Source organism: Miscanthus floridulus, chromosome 1 (assembly GCF_019320115.1).
Source record: "Miscanthus floridulus cultivar M001 chromosome 1, ASM1932011v1, whole genome shotgun sequence".
Taxonomy (NCBI): domain Eukaryota; kingdom Viridiplantae; phylum Streptophyta; class Magnoliopsida; order Poales; family Poaceae; genus Miscanthus; species Miscanthus floridulus.
Window position 1 is genome coordinate 199,134,296 of NC_089580.1, and position 12,585 is coordinate 199,146,880.

Sequence of the window (12,585 nt, forward strand, 5' to 3'; positions counted from 1 at the left end):
CACATGGGAAGAGCGCGGCGCTTGTGTACTTCATGCTCGCGAGGTTTCCGAGTGTACTAGCAGCGGTCTTCAGATGTACTGCAGCGCCAAGCAGCCCGAGGGAGACGGCGGCTGCTGAGCCACACATGACATCCCTTCGGCGAGGCGGTCTGCGCCACACATCCCCTACGACCCCGTGCCCGTTGTCCTGATGCAGCCCGCGAGATCGGTTGCGTGCTTGGTTTGCTAGTGCCAGCCGGGTAATAATCTAACAACAGTCAGAATACGAAGTATCATGGCAATTGCCAGCCGGTGTCCAGTCTAGCTGTTTAGAACACAAACTATATAAGCACCCTTTTTATACGCAGTAACTGCACGGCGCCCAGGGTTATTTATTTCATTGATTGTGCTCCTATCTCTGACCACGTATCTTCATCTCATTCTTTTTTCCCCCTCTTTTTCAAAAGCTGGCAAGTAAGGTCATATTAATGGTGTCTTATGGGTTAGATAGCTTAATTCATTTCTACTTCTAGATTATCTACGTGGCAATGTCACTCTAGTTTATCTTTGCAAGTTTTGTGTCGATCCAATCAGCCTGTTCGCTTGTTGATTTCAGGCAGGGCTTATCAGCCATGGTACAATATTTTTCTCTCACAACAAACCAGCACCAGCTAGGCTTATTAGTCTAGAAACCAACCAACGAACAGGCTGAATGACCCAAAACATATGTAATTTAGTCAAAACACTAAACCATGCAGTAGTAACCAACTGCATCCCTTTACGAAGCTTTTTGCATCAACTGATGTAGAGGGACTGACACTGGTAGGTTGTAGGATTTCTTTCTGCAAGCACAAGGGAACACATGAATACATGATTCATTTGTAGGAGTTAGTAGTAGTTGACTAGTTGCACTGTCACAACTAAAAGGTGAGTTTATCCTCTAATGGAAACACTCCTTAGCCTTGATAAATGAGGGGGGATCCCTCAAAAGAAAAACGAGGACAATTTCAGAGCGCAATCACTACCGAAAAATTGGACTTTGCCGAGTACTTTTTATCGGGGCACTCGGCAAAGTAATATTTTGCCGAGTGCCACACTCGGCAAAATAAAGCACTCGGCAAAGGTGGATTTGCCGAGTGCTAGGCACTCAGTACGCGGCACTCGGCAAAGATCCCACTCGGCAAAAGGTGGCCGGCCCGTGATGGCGGCCACCTGCCGTCAGATTTTGCCGAGTGCCTAACGGCTGGCACTCGGCAAAAGTTTTTTTTATTTTTAAAAATTTATTTTGCCGAGTGCCAGCCCCAGACACTCGGCAAATTTTTTTTATTTTTAAAAACTTATTTTGCCGAGTGCCAGCCCCAGGCACTCGGCAAAAAAAATTTTATATATTTTAAAACATATTTTGCCGAGTGCCCCCTGGGCCGGCACTCAGCAAAGCCCACTTTGCCGAGTGCCCCGCATGGCACTCGGCAAAATATATTTTTTATTTTGGGCCTAATTTTTTTTCTGGGGCCTTGTGACAGTATTTCAAACTCTATTGTAAAATTTGGGGCAATTTTGACTTTTTTATATATTTCATTAGTTTATTTCGTTTCGTCGAATTTTTCGGGATATTTCAAATTTGAACTGCAGGTACATGGAATAATGGACTTTGGTCATCCAAAAATTGATACTCATGATATTTAGGGTATGTTTAGGCCGTATCCAGAAACTCACATGAAATCTCGAGCATCTCGTTGACGTAACATGTCGAGGTACTTGCCAGAAATATGATTTTAAATTATATAAAATGCAAACGAAGTTCGAAAATCACGAAACTTGTCAAGGCGTCGTGTTATCGCATGTGGAGGCTGTGGTAAAAAATTAAGAAGGTTTCGGGCAAGTTGTGACATCGGATGCCAAAAACCCAGACCCTCCGCCGATCGCGCCTGCGCCCGTGCTCTCCGCCGGCCGCGCCCGCCGCGCCCACCCCTGTCGCCGGCCGCGCCCCGCCCCGGCAGCTCCCCGCGGCCTGGCCCCCCTCGCCTCGACCGCCCAGAGGTGGCTGGCTGGTGCCGGTCGGCCATTTCCAGCAGCGGCGGCCGTGTCCCGGCCATCCCTGTAATGTCCCGCCTCTCCGAGGCCGGGCCCGCTTACATCTGACAGCTTCTCTAGGATATAGACTGCCCTCACAGACCAACACAGGTCTTTTCTGCGCACTTTGTCCTCACTCGTGTGCACCCGGGAAGAACTTCCCGATCGGTCACCCATCGCTCCAGGCCAAGCACGCTTAACCTTGGAGTTATTTGCAGATGGACTTCCAGAAAAGAAGTTACAACTTATTAGTATGAGTATCCTATTAATCCTGTTAAGCCCTAGGCCGGGATGTTACATCCTCACCCCCTTAAGAGATCGACGTCCTCGTCGATCAATCCCAAGCCAGGAGCGTCCTCTCTTGGCCACGTCCGTGTGTCCAGAGCCAGCGCATGTGCCATGCTGTGTGACCACGCCGGATCCACACCAGCCATGCGCACCATGCCTGTGCAACTGCGACACACGCGCCCGTGAAACCGCGAGAGTCGGCTTTGATACCATTCTGTAATGTCCCGCCTCTCCGAGGCTGGGCCCGCTTACATCTGACAACTTCTCTAGGATATAGACTACCCTCACAGACCAACACAGGTCTTTTCTGCGCACTTTGTCCTCACTCGTGTGCACTCGAGAAGAACTTCCCGATCGGTCACCCATCGCTCTAGGCCAAGCACGCTTAACCTCGGAGTTATTTGCAGATGGGCTTTCGGAAAAGAAGTTGCAACTTATTAGTATGAGTATCCTATTAATCCTGTTAAGCCCTGGGCCGGGATGTTACAATCCCTTCCCTGGCCGCGCCGCCCGTAGGAGCAGGGGAGGTAGGAGGAGCAGGGGAGGAGGGAGAGAAGGGAAGGGGAGAAGAGGAGGAAGAGAAGAGGAGGAAGAAGGGAGAAGGGAGGAGGAAGAAGGAAGAAGGAAGAAGGGAGGGAGGAGAGGAGAAGGGAGGAGGAAGAAGAAGGGAGGTGGAGAGGAGAAGGGAAGAGGAAGAAGGGAGGAGGAGCCTCGGCCGCTGTCCACGCCTTGTTAGCGGCGGTGCCGTGCCCTCGGTGCCCCGCTCCCGACTCCGCCCACCGTCGACGAGCACACTAGGTTCGCCCTTCCCTTTCTATTCAAATCGTGCAATGGATGTCGGCCATCGAGCCCTTGTTAGTAGTAATAGTTGTTGTATGTGGTTTTAGGCCATCGAGCCGTTGTTTGTGGATGTTGGCCTTCGTGCCGATCTTTTTTGCAGGTTTTTGAAACCTCCCCGTGCAGGGGAGGTTCTGCCGAAATTTTCAATTGTCACTAATGTATTGCCATTTTATGCGGGAGGAGGCTCCGGCGGAGGGACCTCGGTGACCCCGATTGTCTTCGTCAGTGTTGCGGGTCTGCCTACACCGCGTCGCGGCGCCACTGCACCAACTCGCCACAGCCCCGCTAGCCTGACCTCACCGGCACCCTAGGTATAACCCCTCTATCCATATCATGGTCTTAGGTCGCTGATCCCAGTTAGGCGTCTCTCGTCCGAAAGAGATACGGTCAGAGTTATGCAGGTCTTTGCATATCTGCGAGTGTTTCTGTTTCGGATTGTCCACGTTTTTTGGACAGCCCACGGATGCGTAGATAGGTTAGTTTCCATGGTCTGCTCCGGTCCAAGACGGTGTTTCGACATCACCCCCTGTTGTTCTCTGGATACACACTCTCCCTTGCAGGACGTGTATCGGGAGAACAGCGGGGAGGTGCTGCCGAAATTCTGTCTTGAATAGGAGCGGAGCATGGAAACTAACCTCATCTAAGGATCCACGGGTGGGATTAGGACCTATCCTCACCTATTAGAGAGTAGGGACACCGCGTAGATGCAATTGATGGTGACTCATATGTGCTGATACGTTTGTTAAAGGATGGAGGACCGTGAGTGGATGTACACGCTCTGGAGAGATGAGCACGATTACGACTTGCTGTTTATAGTCAAGGTCGAAGAATTCTTACAGCATGCATTTGGCGAGAGTGCTGGAGGCCATTCTCTAGTGGTTTGTCCGTGCAGCGGCTGTGACAACAGAAGAAGGAAAGATAGGTTAACCATGGGTAAACATATTGTGAAGTTTGGATTTACTCTAGGCTACCACCGATGGATCCACCATGGTGAAGCCGATCGTATCAGGGAGGAGGTGGTGAGACCACGGCTTGAGGCTTTCAATGATGATGCCGGGGTAGCAGACATGCTGGATGACACGCACCAAGCTCAGTTCGCTGAAGGACGTGACAAGGAGGAGATGGAGGCTGTCGCAGATGCCTTCTACCTGATGTTGGACTCAGCACAGAGACCCCTTCATGATCATACTAATGTTTCTCAGCTGGATGCCATTGGTCGCATAATGGGGTTGAAGGCCGAGTGAAACCTAAGTCGAGAAGGCTTCGACAAGATGGTGGCCGTGTGGAGCGATATGCTACCGAAGACACATATTATGCCAAAGAACTTGTACGAGTCAGAGAAGCTCCTTCTTGCACTTAAGATGCCGTATGACAAGATACATGTGTGTCCGAAGGGGTGCGTCCTATTTAGGAAAGAACATGCGGATGCAAAGTACTGCCCGAAGTGTAAATCCTCCAGGTATGTGGAGGTAGACTCAGACGATGACCAGAAGGGGCAGCTTAAGATCCCCATGAGAGTCCTATGACACCTTCTGTTCCTACCGAGGCTCCAACGGCTATTCATGACTAAGGAATCCACGAAACAGATGACATGGCACAAAAACGGCACACGGTACAATCCTAAGAAGATGGTACATCCATCCGATGCTGATGCATGGAAGTACTTCAATTCGCGGCATCCTCTCAAAGCAGAGGAGGCTCATAATGTACGTGTCGCGCTGGCAACAGATGGGTTCAATCCATATGGCATGATGGCTGCACCATACACATGTTGGCCCGTGTTCATCATCCCCCTGAATCTCCCCCCCTCGGCGTCTCCTTTCAACGGCATACCGTGTTCCTATCGTTGATAATCCCTGGACACCCGGGGAGTAATATGGGTGTCTTCATGGAGCCTGTGATAGATGAGTTGATCGATGCTTGGGTCAAAGGGGTGTGGACATATGACCGAGCTACGAAGACTAGCTTCAAAATGCACGTCTGGTACCACTACTCCCTGCACGACTTCCTGACGTATGGGTTAATGTGCGCCTGGTGTGTTCAAGGGAAGTTCCCATGCCCAATATGCAAGGAAGCTGTGAGGTTCATATGGTTGAAGAAGGGTGGCAAGTATTCATCGTTCGACAAACATCGTCAATTCCTCCCTCTTGACCATCCATTCAGAGAAGACGTCAAGAGCTTTTATGAAAGGTGTCAAAGTGACGGGCCCTAGACCGCGCTTGAGGACTGGGGCAGAGGTTCGTGCTCAGATAGATGCTCTCGTGCCCAACGAAGATGGTGGTTTCATGGGATATGGTGAGCAACATATGTGGACTCATAAGTCTGGCTTGACGAGGCTCCCCTATTTCGATGACCTCCTACTGCCCCATAACATTGATGTCATGCACACTAAAAAGAATATTGCCGAGGCACTTTGGGCAACGCTCATGGACACTGACAAGTCTAAGGACAACCCTAAGGCTAGAGTGGACCTGGCGACGTTGTTCAATAGGCCAAACCTAGAGATGCGACCTCCTGCAATAGGAAAGCAATGGAGAAGGCCTAGGGCCCCCTAAGTCTTAAAAATCGATCAAAGGAGGGAAGTACTTCGATGGATCAAGAATTTAATGTACCCTGATGGGTATGCAGCGAATCTGAGCAGGGGAGTGAACTTAGAGACTCTACGAGTCAACGGGATGAAGAGTCATGACTACCACATATGGATTGAGCGGATACTTCCGTTGATGGTTCGAGGCTATGTCCCTGAGCATGTCTGGCTAGTGCTAGCAAAGTTGAGCTACTTCTTTCGCCAGCTTTGTGCCAAGGAGCTATCTTCGACCGTCATTATAGAATTGGAAACTATGACACCTGAGTTGGTCTGTGAGCTTGAGAAGATCTTTCCACCCGGCTTCTTCTTGCCGATGCAGCATCTGATTATGCACCTCCTGACCGAGGCACAGTTGGGGGGTCCGTGCAGGCCCGTTGGTGCTATCCAATCGAGCGATGTCTAAAGACTCTTCGCAAGAAATGTACAAATAAAGCCAGAATTGAGTCTTCCATTACAGAGGCAAGCATTCAGGAGGAGGTTGCAAACTTCACGACATCCTACTACAAGCCAAACCTTCCTAGTAAGCATAATCCACCCCCTCGTTACAATACTGGCAAAGTTGAATCGACCCTCAGCCTTTTCAAATGCCAACTAAGCAGCATAAGTGGATCGACCCCCAAGAGATTGGATCTAGAAGAGTGGCGCAGAATCACGCTATATGTGTTCACCAACCTTATCGAGGTTGCGCCATTCATTAAGTAAGTTCTCAACGAACTTGTTTCAATACGACGTCACTATTCTGTATCGAACCCCATTGATTCTCTTTGGTACAGGGAATTTGTTCGTCAAGAGTGGCATCAATCAAGGGATCCTACCCCGCACGAACATGATACCCTTCTTTCAGAGGGTGCGGGAGCTGGGAGGCCTGATTTCATTTCTTGGTTCAAACAAAAGGCCGTACGTTCGTCGATATTCCTTAGTAGCTCGTACGTTCCAATAGTATAACGATGTATCATGCTTGAGCTTGCAGGCGCAAACCAATGCGTCCATGAGTGACGAGTTGAGACAGGTTGCAAACGGCTTCAAGTTAAGGGTGAAGTCATATACCGGTTATGACGTGAACGGATATCGCTTCCACACGTCAAGACACGAGCAGACTCGGCCTGGTCGGAAAACCACCAACAGACAAGTTTTTACGCCGGGCACTAATGGCGTCGAATACTACAGAATAATTGAGGAGATCTATAAACTTGAATATGAGGGCCGGGTACCTCTTACTCCTGTCATATTCAAGTGCCACTGGTTTGATCCTGGACGAACGAGACAGACCCCTCATCTTGGGCTAGTCGATATTAGGCATGATTCCGTCTATAAAGGAAAAGATGTCTATATTGTGGCTCAACAGGCCGTGTAGGTGTATCATACGCCATACGTGTGCCAAGACAAAGACCATCTTAAGGGTTGGTCTATTCTACACCAGGTATCTTCGCACGGTAAACTACCTGTTCCAAACGATGAAGATTACACCTTCGACACAAACACATATGATGGAGAGTTCTATCAAGCAGATGGGCTACAAGGGAGCTTTGAGATAGTCTTACCCAGTGTGACGACCGCCATGGAAGTAGACAATGAAACGGTTGATGACGAGGACCTTGGAGATGTAGTGCTAAATCCGAAGGACATTCAAATGCTTGAGCGATTCCATTTAGGCAAAGACAATGAAGAAGACACAAAACCTTCGGATAGTGTTGCCCATTTGGACAATTTTGACGGTGATGATGAGACCTATGACCCCAATCATGAAGATTATTCCTAAACCATGTAATACTATATTTTTTATTAAATTTTGTTATGTTTATTCATTTTGAACTATTTGACATGTATGTACTAACGCTTGTTGTTCATTCTTTGTACATTGCAGGTGACAGAACAAAGATGGTGGGCAACCGTTCACCGAGGCAGGTGCTCTCGGTGTACCAGAGGCTACGCCCTCCTAATGGAGGCGAGGGGACGTCTTCGCCCCCAGCGGCGAGAGCAGGCCCGGGTCGCCCCAGCACGGGGAGGGGGAGGGGGAGGGGTCGGGGTCGCCCCAGAAGGGACCCGCCTCCTCCCCTGGCTCTCGACCAGCCGGAGGACCCATCTCCTACCCCGGAGGACCACGTGGCGGCCACGGGCACGACCACAGACACTCCGTCGGGGGACGAGGGGACTCAGCAGACGGAGGACAGTTCTGCTCAGTCGGCTCCCTACCTGCGAGGTCCCACAAGCCTTCCTCCGGTTCCGCTTCCTGACCGATGCCCACTGGTTCGTCCTGTGGGAAGAAGGTAAGTAACTATAGATGTTATCACTAGTACTTCATATGATACGTTGAAAATCAAAAGAGAAACTGATAATTTTTCTTAATCACTTATGCAGGGGCTGGCTAGTTCTGTCGGGTGCTCTTGACCCCCCACGCACCCCTGCTACCGTCCTAGGATGTCTGTGCAGGAAACACTTCCCCGACCTTGTGGACTTGAAAGAGGTGAGGTGGGAGCCGGCCTGGTTGTGGGATAGGTACAAGCTCAGCTCGGATGACGAGCAGGACAACAAGCAGGAGCGGGTTTTGGCGGACTTTTGGGTAAGTGTCTCACAACATAGCTCAATACATCTTCTCCATTGGTTAAGTCTTTTATTGAAATAATGAACGGATACATCGTGTTTGTATGCAGAGGTACTTCAAGGCCGAAGAAGGTCGAGAGACCCTGGCAGATCAGACGGCACACAGAGCCTGTAAGAAGTACATCGGCGACATGATTCACGAGGTGCGACTCCAGGCCCACGTCGACTACTATAGGTCCATCAAGAAAGAGCCCCTCAACAAAACCGATGCAAGAAATGTGGCGCTGACCAAGGAGCAGTACCTTCAGGTAGGTGAATAATATTGATTCGTTTTGAGATTTAGTAGGTCCAGAATTGATCTTATATGTCAAACACTTGATTGTGTGTAGGTGCCGGCCTCGTGGTGCATGTCGCATAGATCGGCATGGTCGAGGATCGTGGATAGGTACCTTGACCCGGCGTACATCGCAAAGCACGAGCAAGGCAAGCAGAAGCGAGCACTGAGGACCGGTCCAACTCACCACCAAGGCAGCCGCAACCTCCCTGCATTCAAGCGGGCACTTGTCCGAGATGTCATTTATCTATTCTAACGCTCAATTTTGCCTGATTTCTAATCATCTTGCCGTCTTTCTCGCAGGAGGCTACACACCCAGACGTGCTGGTGTCGGAGTTTGGGGCATGGGCTGTGTCCCACATGGGCCTGGTGAAATTCGGTGTCGTCTTCAACCCGGATGCCACTGCCCAGGCTTACTCTGACCCGAGCGTCCACGCTAAGGTCAGAGACTACGCGGAGGCAGTTAGGGCGCTCCGTGGCTCAGATCACAATCTAAGCACTGAGCCCCTTGAGACAGAGGTGATCGTGAGGCTGGGGCAAGGCAGGAAGCACGGGCGGTTGTGGATTGCAGACGGTGCCGACTCCTCGAGCTTTGCACCCTCTCTCTCCGCCGTGAGGGCACGAAGCACGGCCAGAAGCCTTCCCATACGTGCACGGCCTACTCCAACAATGTCGTGGGTCGACAAACTTCAGGTAATTCCGGTTTCACTCGTCGTACATTGAACGTTACACACATTGATCAGATTTTCAATACTGAAACATGTGATTGAAACACTGCAAGCCGAGCTGTCAGAGACAAGGGAGACGCAAGCGCACCTGACCGCAGAGCTGGAGGCCACGAAGAAGCAGATGGCGGACATGTATCAGATCATGCAAACCATCGGGCAAGCATCGGGTGTCCAAGTGCAGTTGCCAGCTCCAGCTCCGGTTCGACACTTCACTCCTGCGAGTATGAAAGTTTAATGCGTTCGTGTCGTTGGGATTGTCGGCCTTCGTGCCATTGTGATTTTCGGCCTTCGTGCCGTTGGGATTGTCTGCCTTCGTGCTGATGTAATTGTCGGCCTTCGTGCTGTTGTTTCTTGCAGGTTGGAAACCTCCCCGTGCAGAGGAGGTGCTGCCGAAATTTTCAATTTTGAGTCTAACACATGCAATCTCTTCTCTTTTGTGCAGCCTCCGTCGGCGGGTTCAAACAATCCCGCTACCGTGTCACCGGCGGCTGATCGCGTCAACCCTTCGCCGCAGTTCGGTCCTTCACCGCAGTCCAGGGGGCCACACCTGCAGTCTCCGTCGCCGCAGTAGGGATGTTGAACTTTGTATATATATATATATATATATATATATATATATATATATATATATATTGTCTGTTACAATGGAATGTAAAAAAATTACAATTCTCAGGGTCTTTGCCGAGTGCCATGGGCAAGACGCTCGGCAAAGATTTTTAAAAAAATATATAATTTCTTTGCCGAGTGTCGTGCCGCGGCACTCGGCAAAGTATTTTTTTTAAAAAAGATTCAGAAATTCTTTGCCGAGTGCCTAAACAGGGGCACTCGGCAAAGAAATTATTAGAAAAAAATAAAAAAAACTTTGCCGAGTGCCTGGGAAGGGGCACTAGGGAAAATAATTTAAAAAAAAACTTTGCCGAGTGTCTGGGAAGGGGCACTCGGCAAAGTACTTTTTTAAACAAAATAAAAAAACTTTGCCGAGTGCCTGGCCTGGGGCACTCGGCAAAGTAATTTAAAAAAAAATAATTTTTTTTTTGCCGAGTGCCGGGTCGGGCACTCGGCAAAATAACCGTTAACGGCCGGCGCCGCAACGGCCGAAAATATTTTGCCGAGTACCGCCACAAGCACTCGGCAATTTTTTTTTTATTTTGCTGAGTGCCCGGATAAAAAGCACTCGGCAAAGACCTTTTGCCGAGAAAAATTTTGTCGAGCGGACTTTACCGAGTGCTACACTCGGCAAAGCCTTTGCCAACGGCCTCTGAATAGCAGGAATGAACAGTAACTGGATGAGTAACTTGCCTCCAGTATGTAGTATTACCAGCTGAGGTATGTACGAAGCCAATGCTACGGTGCTACCTGCTCTCTGAAGGCACGAAGAGATGTAAAGAAGTACAGGGAATCTGATCAACTACACAACAAGTGCAGCTTTTGTATGCACCAGGAAAAAAAATGAGTGTTAATAGTTACATTCTTGACAATTTAAATCTTGCTTGCCCAAACAAAAACAAATATACCTCAACTCTGCAAATAATTAGCCTGACTGAAGCCTCTCTGACAAAAATTTCTTGTAAACCTACCGGACTTACTCTATCAAAATTTGACGAAGAAGAGAAATGGCCAGTAAAAGAATGGTATGAGATCAGGCATTACTGTCCAGAGCTCATCTGAGTAAATGCGGAAAAAAATTGGATGCGCGATGGGCTCATTCCGTCTCGGGTGCGCCCCCCGGCTGATGACGCCGCGTGTCACCGGTTGTAATCAAAGGGTCAGCACGTGAGGCGCACGTCGCTGGCTGTCTGGCTCCCCTCGGCTCCTCGTGTACACACACACGAGGCTCAGGCATGAGCGCGGCTTCTCCTCGGGTACAGGCTACCCGACGCTCATAGGTGGAGGCCGCGGCCCACGGTGGAGGCGACGGCGGGCTCGCGGCCACGCCAACCAGCAGCAGATCATTCACCGTCGTGCAGCACCGACCTGGCCTGCCGCGGTGGAGACTGCACGCATCTTTTCGTCGGAGGAGGCGAAGGCGGCGGCGACAGCAGTGGTTCCGCCGCCGTGCAGCACACCAGCAGGTCGTCGAATGCGTCCACGAGCAGGAGGAGGACGTGCCAATGCCGTCCATGGCGTCGTCCTCGCAGGAAGCAGGGCGCGCCGCCCTTGCGGCAAAGAACTTCAGTGCCCTCGTAGGAACTCGATCTGTTGCGACTCCCGTGTCCCGTATCGGCCCGGCAACCGCCCCACGTCATGGACTCCGCTCGAATCAGGCAGGCACTCGGCGTGGTGCTGCGAGCCGAGCCGCGAACGAGAGCGTTGCCAGCCAGAGCCTGACGTCCGGGAGCGCTTCGTACGAGCCACACCTCCCGCGAGCGTTGATTTGTTTCCTCGCCACGCGTCAGAGATCGAGCGCAGGGGCGCATGGCCGGGTCAATGAGCCCATCGCGCATCCAATTTTTTTTTTCCCGTAAATGCATCCCTTCCAAGGAAATGCTTCTATGCATCCGGGGTCTTGGCGTCTCATTTTGAGGGGGTGGATTGGACGAGAAACAAATAACCACAACAGTTAGATTGTGACAACTATCCCGTTTCAGCGCTTCCTGGACTAGCTTGCTTGAACATACACCTTTCGGCTTCCTTTGGGAGCACGGGGCAGCTCAACCCAGGGAATAGCAACGCGTAGGGGGATTTTCGTGGACAGTCACATCACCCTCCACGCCAGGGGAGGTGAACCCTGTCGCCTGTTGCTGTTTGGAAGCAGGGCAGGGGAGATCACCGCGTTGCTGCTATTTGAACCCAGGAAAGATGTTATATTGTGCAACCAAAACTCCAAAAGACAGAGGGGATAAAGCATCGATATACAGTGCGTTTCTACTATCTGGTGATAGAAGGTTAATAATGCATTGTCATGGACTTAAAAAATACACATAGAAAAATGCCAAAATCAAGAAAGAAAAAAATTGAAAATTCAAAGAACGTAAGAAAGATAAAAAATCTGTTAATTTAGAAAATTCAAATACCGCTGCTACTGCAGGAATCTTGATATGAGTCTCAATTGGATAGTGTGTTCCCACTTTCAGAATTGGAAACCGTTTTTCAACACCCCAAATGCTCTTTCAATATGATTCCGAAGTTGTGCATGACGATGATTAAACAACTCCTTCATGATTAAACAACTCCTTGTAGCTTGCATACTCATTTCTCTGCGATGATCCACGCCT